Below are 13787 nucleotides of genomic sequence, written 5' to 3'. Positions count from 1 at the left end.
CAAACAGGGACCGAAAGGAAACAGGACAAGAAGCCCCAAGGTGAGGGCGCCTGGGTGGCTCGGTGGGTTGAGCCGCTGCCTTCGGCTCAGGTCATGATCTCAGGGTCCTGGGATCGAGTCCCACATCGGGCTCTCTGCTCAGCAGGGAGCATGCTTCCCTCTCTCTTCTCTCTGCCTGCCTCTCCATCTACTTGTGATTTCTCTCTGTCAAATAAATAAATAAAAATCTTTAAAAAAAAAAAAAAAAAAAGAAGCCCCAAGGTGAGTTTTTGCAGGGCTGTGCCTCACCCTCCTCCCCCCACCCCCTGCCTGTGAGCTGTGGGTACTTACCAGGGTATGGCCAGTGCAGTGTGTTCCGAAGTTTTACTTCAAACTCTCTATCTAGTGTTTGGGCAAGTTAGGTCCCCCTGGGGTCTCGACCTTCAGGGAACAACTGCCACAATAGGGAAAGAAAGTGGGAACTAAACTACTCTGGTTATTTCCAGGGCAGAAGACATGGAGGAATTAGTGTGCACAGGGACTTTGAAGAGGCTATGTCCTTCGGGTGGTAGGTGTGTCTGATGGGTCTTTGAGGTATTGCATATTGGCGTCTAAAACCAGTGTTAACTTTTATTCTTTCTCCTGGTGGTCCCTGGAGTCCAGAGTCATCTGGTCACTGATTCACATGCTAGACTTGGACAGACCTTTGGGCCACGTCTCACTATGCAGTGGGGATGAAGAAATAAATCCCCAAACAGAGAGACATTGCAGGGCTGGGCAGACACCCCGGTGGAGGGGAAGGAATTAGGGGAACAAGGAAGGGGGGGATACATGGGGGGAAGAATCCATAGGGAGATGAGGGGAACTGGGTAGAGGTAGGCCTCAGTCTTTGGTGGTTGTGGTAAAATCAAGAATGAGTTCCCACGTGTAGAGCAACATGTACAATAAAATAATTTCCATTACTGTTGCATTATAGTCCATAAGGGAAATCTTCTCTTTAGGGGATCACTTTTATACTTAGGGGTGGGTAAGTCCCACTGGGGTAGGCCATGACAGTCATCAGCCCTGCAGTTTTGGAGGAGGGAACGCCGGCAAAAGAACACCCAGGGATCATCAGGCGTGTCTACACCTGTTTCACTCAACAAAGCTTATGTGCGTCCCAGACATCAAACTGCACGCCACATTGGCAAATTGAGTAAGTGCTGCTAGTAATTCCTTTCTTGAAGGAATAAGAAATGATTGAGCCAGTGCCATGGGAGTGAGATGCAAGGTCAGAACCTAAATGATTTTCTCCATCTTCTCCCTCTGAACATCCAACTACCTGCACACACCAGTTCGCAGTTGCCCTCAGTCTCTGTGGAGGTTTATAAATTTTCATAATTTCTCTAATCCTGTTTCTTCCTTCTGTAATTCTACCAGGGTAGCTTTTTGAGTTGGTCAACAGCCCAGACCACTTCAACATCCTGGATCATTTGTCTGGTCTTGATACTGTTAAAGAGTAGGCGGTCAGTTGGGTTCTGACGGGATAGCTGGAGGTCAGCAATGAGGAAGCCATCACCAGCTATCTGGAAGGTCAGAGGCGTGTCTGGGCAGCACTCCACAAAAAGCTGGATCAAACCAGACAGGCCCAAGGTGGCCAGTGCCAGGACAGGAAACCCTTGACCAAATTAAGAAGGAAGAAGAAAAAAAAGGGAAACCCAGCCTCCCACCCCAAGGTAGTAAGCCTGTTGATATTGATCATCAGTGAAAGACTCCCCCCCCACCTCCCACCCCCTGCCATCCAGCTCCCTCTTGCTCTAGCTCTCCCTGTCCCTCTCCCTTTCTCTCCTCCTCTCCCTCTCTTTAGGACTGGCTGGATCAAGGCCTCAGGGTCTGGTGTCTCCCCAATTCACCTGGCAACAGTAGGTTAAAAGAAAGCCAGGCCCCAAATGGTACCACTTACAAAGACCCCAACCCAGTAAGAAAACACTTACTACTTAGCCTAACTGCAGTTTCAACCTCCCAGAAATGTTACCTTTGACTAGTCAACATGGAATTTCTTGGTCAGTAGTAGGAACTTCACTGATAGGCCCCCACCCCTCCCCCTGTGAGGGCAACCTTGCCTAAACGATGCATTCTGGCTCACAAATTCCTTTCTTCTTTTATTTTTAAGCCCTCTGTGTCAGTCTTTAAAAACCTTTGCTCTCTGTAAACTCAGCAGAGTTCCCCTGTACTTGCTAGATGGGATGCTACCTGATTTGTGACTCATTTAATAAAGCCAATTAGAGCTTCAGATTTCATGGGTTTGGTATTTTTAAGATTTTTAAGATTTAAGCATAGGAATTAAAAGTGAACTTCTAGTGGCTTTCAGGGATAATGAAAAGCAGGCATGGTGCCTCCTGACCTCAGTCTGTCTTGCTCTTTCCAAGGACTATTGGTAAGATTCTCTTGGTTTGAGCTCCCCTCTTTTTCTGCATTGGAGCTACTGATCTAATTGGCTTCTCGGTCCAGGGGTAATGGGGGTAGACAAGACGGACGGGAGGCTCAGAGAGAGCTGCAGTCCTTAGCCCTTGGTTCAGTCCGCTCTGTAGTTCCTCCTTGGGGTCCTTTCCCCATTTCCAGTCCATGGTTTCCATTTACTCGGATTTGCTGGTTGGTCCTTTCCTCATTTCCTGCCCACTCTCCAAGTACCAAAGTCTACTGGTTGAGTCCATGCTGGGAATTGCTGGTGGTATGCGGGGCCTTCTCTTTGCCAGTAACATCTTTTGGTTACTGCTGTTGTGTTGAAGTGCCCTTGTTTATCTTGTCTTGTGGGAACAGAGGCTTAGGTAATTGGATTCTGAAATTCTAGAGTCAAGCGCGCCACCTTCTGGCCAGCCTGCTTGCTTTGTGTTGAAAAACTTGTGGGGCCAGGAGCTGTAAGTACAGAGATGGCAGTTTTACTCGAAATACAACTTGGAATTACAGTGTCCATGATGCGGAACATTGCAAGTACCTAAGATGAGTTAAGAAGTGTATTTAAAAGTAAGAGTTTTCCAGTTTAAACAGAATGGGATATTTGTTTCAGTTGGCGAGCCAAAGCCTCCAGATGCCTTCCAGTGTATTGAAAGATTCATTGCAAAAGGCTCATGGAAAATTAAAAGACTATAACTCTGATGTAACTCCTGTTGATCCCCTCTATCGTCTGAGTACCCATTCCGCTAATCCTGTGAATTGTTTTTCTACTCTGAAGAGAGGACACAGCTGTAAACAAAAGGCCTCCCAAGCCGATGGCTTTACAGACAATTCCATACCTACCTTCAAGAGAGGGCCCCATATGGGCCTCTCTCAGAGTTGATGAAAACGAGAGATTCTCTGGTAAACTGCTGTATTACGCCTTTAACCAGACAAGGGGTAACTCCGGTAAATACCAGAGCCTGCACAGGGGATCCTGGAAAAACTGGCACAAGCCAGTGAAGGGTGGAAGCTCTCACCAGAATCGGTTCTGAATTTCTATCTGTAGCACCCAGTTGCGAGAGAGAAAAAAATTTCATATTGTCCCTTTCTTTTCAGATCCAAGCCCATTACATTGATCCTTTCTCTCCCGGGGATAGCTATTGTCTTCTTGTTTGTCTCGTTCTGCATTACTGGGCTAGGTGTTTGGTCTGCCTAGGGCGTCCAACTTGTGTTTTGTTTTGGCTGTCAGGGTGATTTTGGATTTTGGAAAGGTGATATCTTTTGCACCTTCTTTGGGGACCCAGCGTACCACCCAAGCAGGGTTATTCAGTAATGCCAGAAAAACTTAAAATTGAAACTGTACCCGGAGGGAAAGAAAGCAGATAATGTAGTTGGATAGGTGGCTCCCCCGAAGTTGTCATTTAACTTAAAACCCAAATCTTCCAGAAAGTGACAGGAGCTGTCTTGATCTTTCATAAGTTTTGCAGAAGTTAGCTCTAGAGGCAATTCAGAATTCACCTATTCCCTTACTGATCCCCAAACCTCCCGTTTATCTCCAAAAGACTTGTAAATTGTTGGCCTTAAAAAAAACCAGAGTAAAAAAAAAAAAAGGCAAACCCCCCCAAAGTAACCATAGTGTCTCTGCACCCGTGTGTGTGTGTGTGTGTATGTGTGTGTGTGTGTACTCTAATGTCAGTATTCTTCTAACTGGATGGTATTGTTGAAATTAATTTGTAAAAGAGTTTCATTCATTTGGTTTGAAGGCAAGTGCTTGTAAGGATTGGGCAGTCTAAAACGCAGAAAGAAAGAAAAACTGGGGCATCTGAGTGGCTCAGTCTGTTATAAGCATCTGGCTCTTGATTGCAGCTCAGGTCTTGTGAGATAAGCCCCGCATGAAGCTCCAAGCTAGGCATGGATTCTCTCTCTCCCTCTGCCCTTTCCCAACTTCCTCTATTTAAAAAAAAAAAAGGAAAGGAAAAGAAACTAACCCAGTGTCTTTTAAATTTGTATGATCTGGGAAAATACAGAATTAATAAAAGCTAGTTTAAGGGGTGCCTGGGTGGTTCAGTGGGTTAAGCCTCTGCCTTCGGCTCAGGTAATGGTCTCAGGGTCCTGGGATGGAGCCCTGCATTGGGCTCCCTGCTCAGCGGGCTGCCTACTGCCACCCACCCACCTCCTCATCCCCCCCACCCCTCCACCCCCGCCTGCTTGTGATCTCTGTCTGTCAAATAAGTAAAATCTTTTTTTAAAATTTTTTAAGAAAACTAGGTTAAGGTTGATGGCTTAATTAAAACAGACACATCTTTAGAGTTACCAGTGTTAAATATAAAACTTCTATTTCACTGGAATTTACTAGTCTCCTTTAGTAGTTTCCCCAGATCTTTTTGGCAATCTGAAACCTTAACAGTTTCACTAAGTTAGTTAAATGATAAGTTAGGGGCACCTGAGTGGCTCAGTGGGTAAAGCCGCTGCCTTCGGCTCAGGTCATGATCTCAGGGTCCTGGGATCGAGGCCCGCATCAGGCTCTCTGCTCAGCAGGGAGCCTGCTTCCTTCTCTTTCTCTCTCTGCCTGCCTCTCTGCCTACTTGTGGTCTCTCTCTGTCAAATAAATAAATAAAAAACCTTAAAAAAAATAAAAATAAAAAAAATAAATGATAAGTTAAATTCATTAAATACCTAGCTCATTTCCAGATAGACAGAATATTAAAACATTATTTTGGCTTCTGATTACAGAGAAACTAAAAGATATTTAAGTGTGTTAGTGCCACACTAGAAAATTTAAAAAGGCAAGTGCTTCTAGAAATTATAAAATATACTCAGAAATTTGCAAATCTAAAGAAGCTCATGATATAGGCAGACTGGGTCTGAGGACCCAGGGAGGTCCCACAGGACCAGCCAAGAGGGTCCTTGACTTCCCACAGGACAGAAATGAAACACACACCAGAGAACATGAAAACAGAGTTTCCTAAATAGGGTGAGTGACAGGTGGAGAATAGCAGACCAAGTAGCTGGAAGACTGGGAAAGGAAAGAGTAAGTCTCCTGGAGGCTAGCAGTTTATATTGGAGAGGGTCTAGGGTTGTGTTTCTTCAAGAGTGTGGTAGGACCCAATCAAAGGTGTCAGGGGAACAGTAGGTGTTACTGCATAAATTAGGGAAGGTAGGGATATTGATGCCAGCGTTAGCAGAGGTTGGTTTGAAGCTAATACCCTGAACCATGTTTGGTTCTTAGGTGTTAACGGGTGTTTGGGGTCTAGGACAGAACTCAGAGTATGATTTAATTTCCTTGGTCCCCCTCAAGTGGGAACATAGCTGCTTTGGCTGATTCAGGGGCAAAAGATGGAGTGTGAGTAAATGGGGCCTAGCAGAAAAACAGCAGAGATGGACACTTAGAATTTCTAAAACGGAGTCCCTTCAATTTCCTACCTCACTGCTGTAATAGTCAGTTCACAGGAGCTTATTATGACTAGACATTAAGGTTTCTAAGAGTTAAAAATTCTGATACAAGTAACTAAGACTACTGGAAATAATAAGGGAAATGTTTCCCTCTACAAGGAAAAGTGAAATACGTGGTTTTGGTAAGAAAAAGAAGGAGGGATGGAAATACATTTTTGTTGAGGGAAAAAGAAAGTACTTTTGTGTTAGTGACTAAAGTGAGACTGATAATTTTAAGAAGGAAAACATAGGACAACATCAGAATTTTTTAAGTAAATTCTACCCCACATGGGGATCAAGCTCACAACCCCAAGATCAAGAGCTGCATGCTCCCCTGACTGAGCCAGCCAGGCACCCCCAAAATCTGAACGTAAAAAGAAAGTTGTAGGTTTGTTTAAAAAAAAAAATTTTTTTTTTTGAGAGAAATTTTAATACGTGATCAAGCTGGCTGACATACAAGCCAACAGCAACAGATTTCTATAAAGATAATGATACATTTGGATAATGTCCATTGTGCTCCTGCAAAGAATGGCCCCTTGTTGCCAGATTTTTGCCATCTTAAAGGTCCTATACCCATGGCAAGCAGTCTGCTCCTGAATCAGAAAAACTAAGGTGGGTAAAGAATGGCTGTAAATTAAAGGAACAGCTGGGGCCTGTGGAAAACCAAGGTGGTCACTTGGTTCTTCCTGGCTCCCTGACCAGCCCCATTTTTGGGGTTTTGCACTCTCTAACCTACCATAGTACATTTAAATGGACTCAGATGATAAATAGACATTGGTGGAAAGACTTTACATAAAGTGGGGCACCTGGGTGGCTCAGTAGATTAAGCCGCTGCCTTCGGCTCAGGTCATGATCTCAGTGTCCTGGGATAGAGCCCCGCATCGAGCCCCGCATTGGGCTCTTTGCTCGGCGGGGAGCCTGCTTTTCTCTCTCTCTCTCTCTCTCTCTCTCTGTCTGACTCTCTGCCTACTTGTGATCTCTCTCTCTCTGTCAAATAAATAAATAAAATCTTTAAAAAAAAAAAAAAAAGACTCGGGCGCCTGGGTGGCTCAGTGGGTTAAGCTGCTGCCTTTAGCTCAGGTCATGATCTCAGGGTTCTGGGATCGAGCCCCACATCAGGCTCTCTGCTCAGCGGGGAGCCTGCTTCCTCCTCTCTCTCTGCCTGCCTCTCTGCCTACTTGTGATCTCTGTCTGTCAAATAAATAAATAAAATCTTTAAAAAAAAAAAATAAATAAAATAAAAAAAAAGACTTTACATAAAGTTACAGGAAACAGTCTACCAGCAAAGTCTGACCTGTCAGGTCTATAACCCTGGGAAAACTCCCTTTGTTCTAGAAGCCTCAGACCTCCCTCTGGACCCTTCGAACACGTGCAGCTGGACTTCATTCAGTTGCCACCTGGTAGTAGAGGTTATCAATATGTTCTTGTTACTGTATGATATGTTTTCCAGATGGGCTGAGGTTTATCCTTAAACTGCAAGGCTGATGTCCTCACAATAGTGGAAAAACTGTTAGAAAGTGTGTTTCCCACTTAAATTATACCTTCCACGTTCTCCACATCCCTGGACAAATACAAACCCTGACAAAAACCTTGCAGACTTTTTGGAATTCTCTCCCTTGTCAGTAATAGCAGCAGCTACAGGAAGTGTGTAGTGTCTTCGCTCAGGGCTGTCGTCCGCAGGTTAAAGAAGCCTTCCGAGATGGGCCTTCAAAGGATTCTGTCAGTCACTGTCTGTCTGGCCTGATGACTGGGTATTCTGGAAGTGTTGTCAGAGGAAGACAGCCCTTGAGCCTCATGCAGAGGAAACTTACCAAGTGTTCTGACCACAGACACTGCTGCAAAACTAGGAAGCATTGATCCTCAGGTCCACATCACACAGCTAAAAAATGTTGCACCTGACACGAGTCAGCACAGATGCTGGAGACCTTCAAATCAGACTGATGAAGAGAAGCAGCTGACATGGAGATCCACTGCTTCGGTCCCAGACGATGGATCAAGACTTCATACTTGAACTAAAGACAAACCCCTTACTCCTCCTTTTCTTTTCCTTTACTCTGGCATTGGCCCGGAAAGAGGAACACCATCTTTACCCCCCCAGGCCATTGCTAAGTGGGGGTAACCTCGGGAATTTAGAACAACCTTTTATTTCAGGCTAGGGAAAAACAAAACACAACACAAAACACCCCCCCCCCTAATTCTGCCCCCAGCTTTTCATAAGCAAAAGAAGGCAGGCACCTCATTGGTGGAACCGCCATTTACATTGTGAGAGAGGACCTACCTGGAGGCTTTTGTGATTCGGGATTCACTCCTGTTGGCGGATCCCTTCTTCCTGGTAAGGGATAAAAGTAAATAAGGCGATGATCAGGAACTTCTTAATTTCTTGAAGTTATTACAGAATCTGCTGCTGAAGCAGTAGCTGCTAGGCAAAGATTGGTAAAATCTCTGGCCACAGTTGTTCTGGATAATAAAATAGCCCTCCATCCTCTTCCAGCTGCAGAAAGACGGGTCTGTGCTGTGGCCACACCCCCTACTAAACCTGGATTGACACTTGCAGAAGTTAAAAGCCAGGATATTTTTTCCTCAACATCGTCCCCGCCCCCCCCTTTCTAAAAGGAGGCCCCGTGAGCGAGCACACAGCGAGAGATGGGGGCTGATGTAAGCCAAGACAACGCCTGAGAAGGAAGCTGCAGAAGAGGTGAAACTCTTCCTGGTCTCCTTTAGGGTCTCTGACTGGGCCTGAGAATTAAGTTGGCTGTGAAACAGACTTTATTTTATTTATTTTTTTTAAAGATTTTATTTATTTATTTGACAGAGATCACAAGTAGGCAGAGAGGCAGGCAGAGAGAGAGAGAAGCAGGCTCCCCGCTGAGCAGAGAGCCTGATGCGGCACTCGATCCCAGAACCCTGAGATCATGACCGGAGCTGAAGGCAGAGGCTTTAACCCATTGAGCCACCCAGGCGCCCTGAAACAGACTTTGACAGGAGAAAAGCACACAGGTATTTTACACTATGTGGAAGCTGTCAAGGAAAAATAAAGAACCCAAAAGTGCTAAGGCCTACATGCTTGCACACTAGATTAAGCAAGAGTGGAAATTTTGAAAAAGTAACCAAAACATAGGAGGAGGCAAAAGACAGTTAATTTAACAAGGTCCATTTGCAGAGATTTCTCTCGGCCTCAACTTCCTGTCTCTGATAACAAGAATGTTTCTTAGCTCCTGGTAGAGGGGAGAGCATCTTTACAGGGGAGCTTTATCTTCCTCTGCTTAGGAAGAAGGAGGTCGGTCAGAGCACCCTTCTTGAGTCTGCTCTTTTTCAAGTATGTCTTTAGCTCAAAATAATCCTTATGCCAGAGTGGCATATTTTGGGGTGCCCTATTAGGCCACCCCTACATTGGTGGCGCCTGAATCTGGGACTTCCAACACCCAGAACTGTGAGAAATAGTTGCTTTTATTGTTTAAGCCACCCAGGCTGCTGTGTTTGGTGATAACAGTGTGAGCATATTATGAAACCCATCCATGATGCCAGGACTTGGTAGTTGACAATTTCCGGAGTTCTTGCTCCTGCTTCCCATGTCGGATCCACCGGAGAGAGCCAGATGAGCGGTGTGCCCCAACCAATCTCACAGGATGCCTAAATTCAGTTGGTGTGAAAAATAATAAAGGGAAACTTCACTAAAATAGAGGCCAGAAGGGGGAGCCATACCACCAGCATCAATTACAGGAAGCATTGTCAGTTGGAGACTCCCAACAGAATTCTCAACAGGAAAGAATTCACAGTGACAGGTCCCAAAAGGAAAAAATGTGGATTGTATCTCCTACATAAAACTGACTACCGCCCACCAACTCAGCCTGTGAGAAGCCATCATCACCCTGAACTCTTGCTTTTCTCCAGTGGATTTTTGTTCAAAGCAACCCCTCCCAACTTCTTCCTCCTCCATAAGAGGACATTCCCCTCTTTTGTTTACTCAGCCTGCCTGTGGTTTTGCCACAACATGCATATCTTGAATTTGCAGTTCTCTGCTGTTTCCAAATAAGCCCATTTTTGCTGGGAAAATAACTTACTGTTAAAGTTAACACCTGCCTATAGTTTACCCGTGCCATCGGCCTCCAATCACGGCACACACTAAGCCTTCCCATTTTCTGCTAGAAAGCTCTCCCACTCCTCTGCCTGCCTTTCAGTCTCTGCAAAACCACAAGCTGCAAGCTCTGAATAAGTAGCATCCGCTTTCCCTTACTCGGGCTCCTCTCAGCCCTCCTCCATTGGTCCTAGTCCTCGGCCCTCCAGGCCCAGTCCCAGCAAGAAGCCCCTCACTGTCGATGTCTAACCCAAGTTTCTGTGAGTAATTTTCCAATCACTGACCCACAGTTGTCTTTGCTGTATTTGGGAGTTGCCATCAGGTTTATACTGAAGTCTCTCCACTACTGCAGTAGCTAAAGCAAAACATCGGCCTTGCATTTTTAACAAGTGCCTGCACATTCCCTGACAGGACCACGCCAGGTCTTTCCACTCAGGCTGATAGCAAGTCCAAGCTCCTCTTGTTCCCTACCCATGCCAGGCCAGTAAAGAGGCAAGATGTTGGGGCAGGGAAAGGGACTGCATACAGAAAGACAGCAAACCAAGGAGATGGAGACAGTAGACTTTTTTTTTTTTTAAGATTTTAAAAATTTTTTCGTTTGACTGACAGAGATCACAAGTAGGCAGAGAGGCAGGCAGAGAGATGGGGGAGCAGGCTTCCCAGCAAGCAGAGAGCCCGATGCGGGGCTCAATCATGACCCCAGCGGAAGGCAAAGGCTTTAACCCACTGAGCCCCCCAGGCGCCCCAGAGATGGTAGACTGTTAACCCAAAGAACTATTTCCTCTTGGCAAGAAATTCAGGTTTCTTTTATGTTATCAAAGAGGAAAGCGAGAAGGGGTCAAGAGCTGGATGATGTGTGTGTGTGTGTGTGTGTGTGTGTGTGTGTGTGGCATCTGAGGAAGGTCTGTAAGTTTTTTGTCCCTGGTCAGCTGATCTTTGCGTCCAGGAATCTGGTCGTGTTGATCCTGTAAATCTTTAAACATAGCATAGCCATTTCTGTACCTACTTCCTTATCTTCTCAGGTGAGGTGGATGTCAGGTAAAAAGCAATCTTTGCAAAACTTAGCTGTCAGATGCCTACAAGCAGAGCTACGCAATCCAATATTCTGGACGGTATAGGTCATAGCAGCAAGGGAAATAGAAGCAATACAGAGGAAGACATGCCCTTTCTGTTACAAGGCTAGTCAGATTCCCCAGGAAGTATTCCTCACTGCCACCTGGACAATGCGTCTGGCTGCCAGGATTCAAGGAATGGGGCTTGGATCAAGCATTCACATTCACTGGCTCCATTGTCACCTAATCCCTGTTACCGACTCGTCTCCTGGCCTGACTGGCCAGAGACACTTCCTTTACCGCTTGCTTTACCGTCTCCAGAGGAGAATCCTTCAATGAATACATTGTGACAGGAGCAACCGAACAGAATCTACTTTTAATGTTAAAATAAAGAGCCTTTCAGTTGGGTTTCCCAGGCCGGAGCGCCACTAGCGGTGAAAACGGAAGGCGAGGGGCGCCCGGGTGGCGTCTGTGTGCCTTTGGCTCGGGTTATGGTCTCAGGGTCCTGGAATCGAGCCCCATATCGCGCTCGGTACTTGGCGGGAAGCCTGCTACTCCTCCTCCTACTCCCACTCTCCCTGCGTGTGTTCCCCTCCCTTGCTCTGTCTGTCAAAACAACACAAAAACCCAGAAGCGTTGGTTTTCAGTCACCTGTTGTCTCTATAGTTTCATAAATTCAGCTGCTTTCGGATACTGGATAGCTTTAATAATTTATCTATTGGAGCGTGCGCATGCGCGGGGAGGGGGGCGGTGGAAGGCGCGGAGCACAGGGGTAGACCGGGAGACAGTCCCAGCAGACTGCGGTGAGCCGCGAGTCCACTCGGGGTTGACTCCACCATTCCCACCCAGATCCAGACCTGAGGTGAAGCCAAGAATCCAGTGCTTAACTGCACCACCCAGGCGCCTCTGGACAAACTGAAATTGAAATTGAAATCCTGGATCACAAAGTTAAAACTGACTGGATCTAAAAGGAGCCCCTTCCCTTTGCTTTGTTTTACGCACCGAAAGGCATTATATTTGAAGAAAGGTATAGAGACATGAAGAGCCTGCCAGACAGGTTCCCCGCAGGCCAGAGGTTCAGACCCCACGCCCGCCGCCGCACGGTTTCGAGGTGGGAAGGAAAGAGGGGACAAGGACAGGGGCGGGGTTGTGCGCCGGAGGGAGGTGCTCCTGTGACGCCACGCAGAGGGCGTGTGCTATGTAAATAAGGAAGCGCAGGGGCTGATGATATCGACCCCTGCCGCCTAAATACAATGGGATCTCCGGAGCTACGGGAAGCAGTGCGAGGCGGTTGACGGAGGTTCGTTGTGCTGCAAGCGGGGAAGGTGTCGGGGGGCTCAAGAGTGGTGGGGAGAGAAGTGGTCGTGTGTGAAGAGTGCAAGGCGTGTGAAGCTGGTGTGGGGCGGTGGGACTGCAAGTCATACTTACCTGGCAGGGGAGATACAATGATCACGAAGGTGGTTTTCCCAGGGCGAGGCTTATCCATTGCACTCCGGATGTGCTGACCCCTGCGATTTCCCCAAATGTGGGAAACTCGACTGCATAATTTGTGGTAGTGGGGGACTGCGTTCGCGCTTTCCCCTGCTTCTTTTCTCGTTGAAAATCAGGCACTTGATGAAGTTTTTTTGTGGGATGCTTAGTGTAGCCGTTGTAGTAGCTTTTTTTCACTTTTCAATTTGTGGTGTTTTAGGTTGTGTTGGAATAAGTTACGTGCATGCGTCTGCCTAGATCTTCAGAGTTTGTGGCTTTAGCTAGGAAGGGTGGCTGTGCCATGTAGAATAGTTTTTCGCTAGCGGCATGAATCTTCCTAGGTCTATTTTTCCGGAAAAAAAAAAAACCACACAAGCTTAATTTTCTGTCGAGCAATGCTATTTTTTCTAAGTTAAGAGAATTTTGAACCCAGTGGTTCTGAGCCTCTCTTCTGGAGCCGTGCGATCTTCGGTTCAATTTCCTGCTTTCAGATCCCGCTCCCTCAAGTGTCCAGAGTGACTGCACAGATTACCTACCCTCTCCTCTCCCTATTTTAGAGTTCTATTTTATAGGAAGGAAGGACTATGGTATGAAATGGGCCTGTCGAAGGAGTCAGTGAGTAGCACATTTACATTTGTAGATTGGGCCTGGGACCCAAGCACTTTTGGGGCGCAACACTGCAGAGACACTGGACGTGATGAAAACGGATTTTATTAAAGTTACACCAGGGATCATTGTTCAGTGACTGTGGACACCCTCCACCCCGGCCCCCCAGGGACAGTGAAGTAACGCATTCTGTGGTCAGAATGACTGTAATCTTCTGGGCTGGAAGCATCTCAGAGTTAATGCTCGGTAAAAGCAGAATAAGGATTTAAGGCCTTGCTTCAAAAACAGGCCAGTGCACTTCCGGTTGAGGTCTCCGAACCATCAAAACCAGAGCACCCTCCAGCAAAACCTGCCTGACAAGACAAGTGGTGCAACGACAGGTCGCGCGGCGAGACGCCCTCGGGGTCACAGCATTTAGTGGTCACAGCCGCCGGGCTTTACTCGAGGCCCGAGGGGCGGTGGGGGATGAGAGGCCGCAGTGGCCCGGAGCCCCCCCTGTGGCTGCAGTATCCGTGGCGCCGGGTGGGGGTGGGGATGAGAGCCGGGCCGCTCTGAGATGCGAGTTTCTGGGTTCCCGGTTCCTGAGGAGGCTGCGGAGGACGCGGCTGCGAGGGGTCCGGGCGTGGGGTGTGGGGGCGACGTGCCCGGAGTTTCCCTCCGCGGGATTGGGGGCGGGGTGAGGAGCGGGAAGGCACTAGTCCATCTTGAAGAGTAAAAAAAAAAAAAAAAAAAAAACCACCCTGTCCCCTTAAAGGGAA

General features: G+C 47.0%; 1 long non-coding RNA gene and 1 other non-coding gene across 3 annotated transcripts; one reads left to right on the top strand and one right to left on the bottom strand.

Moving 5' to 3' along the window:
• Positions 1-1779: 1779 nt before the first annotated feature.
• Positions 1780-12230, bottom strand: LOC123392917. 2 transcript variants are annotated; one of them, XR_006607615.1, is made up of 3 exons: positions 11956-12230; positions 8105-8155; positions 1780-2874 (listed from the first exon to the last, which is right to left on the bottom strand). It is a non-coding gene; the product is annotated as an uncharacterized LOC123392917 (long non-coding RNA). The 2 variants fall into 2 exon arrangements; XR_006607614.1 differs by lacking the exons at positions 1780-2874; positions 8105-8155 and adding an exon at positions 9256-9456.
• A 143-nt stretch (positions 12231-12373) lies between these two features.
• Positions 12374-12537, top strand: LOC123392951. The gene has a single exon (XR_006607675.1). It is a non-coding gene; the product is annotated as a U1 spliceosomal RNA (small nuclear RNA).
• The last annotated feature ends 1250 nt before the right edge of the window (positions 12538-13787 follow it).

This window comes from Mustela putorius, unplaced genomic scaffold (assembly GCF_011764305.1).
Source record: "Mustela putorius furo isolate JIRA1106 unplaced genomic scaffold, ASM1176430v1.1 tig00000695_pilon_pilon_pilon, whole genome shotgun sequence".
Classification (NCBI taxonomy): domain Eukaryota; kingdom Metazoa; phylum Chordata; class Mammalia; order Carnivora; family Mustelidae; genus Mustela; species Mustela putorius.
Note: the sequence above shows the minus strand (reverse complement) of the source record. Positions and strands in the feature narration are given on the sequence as shown.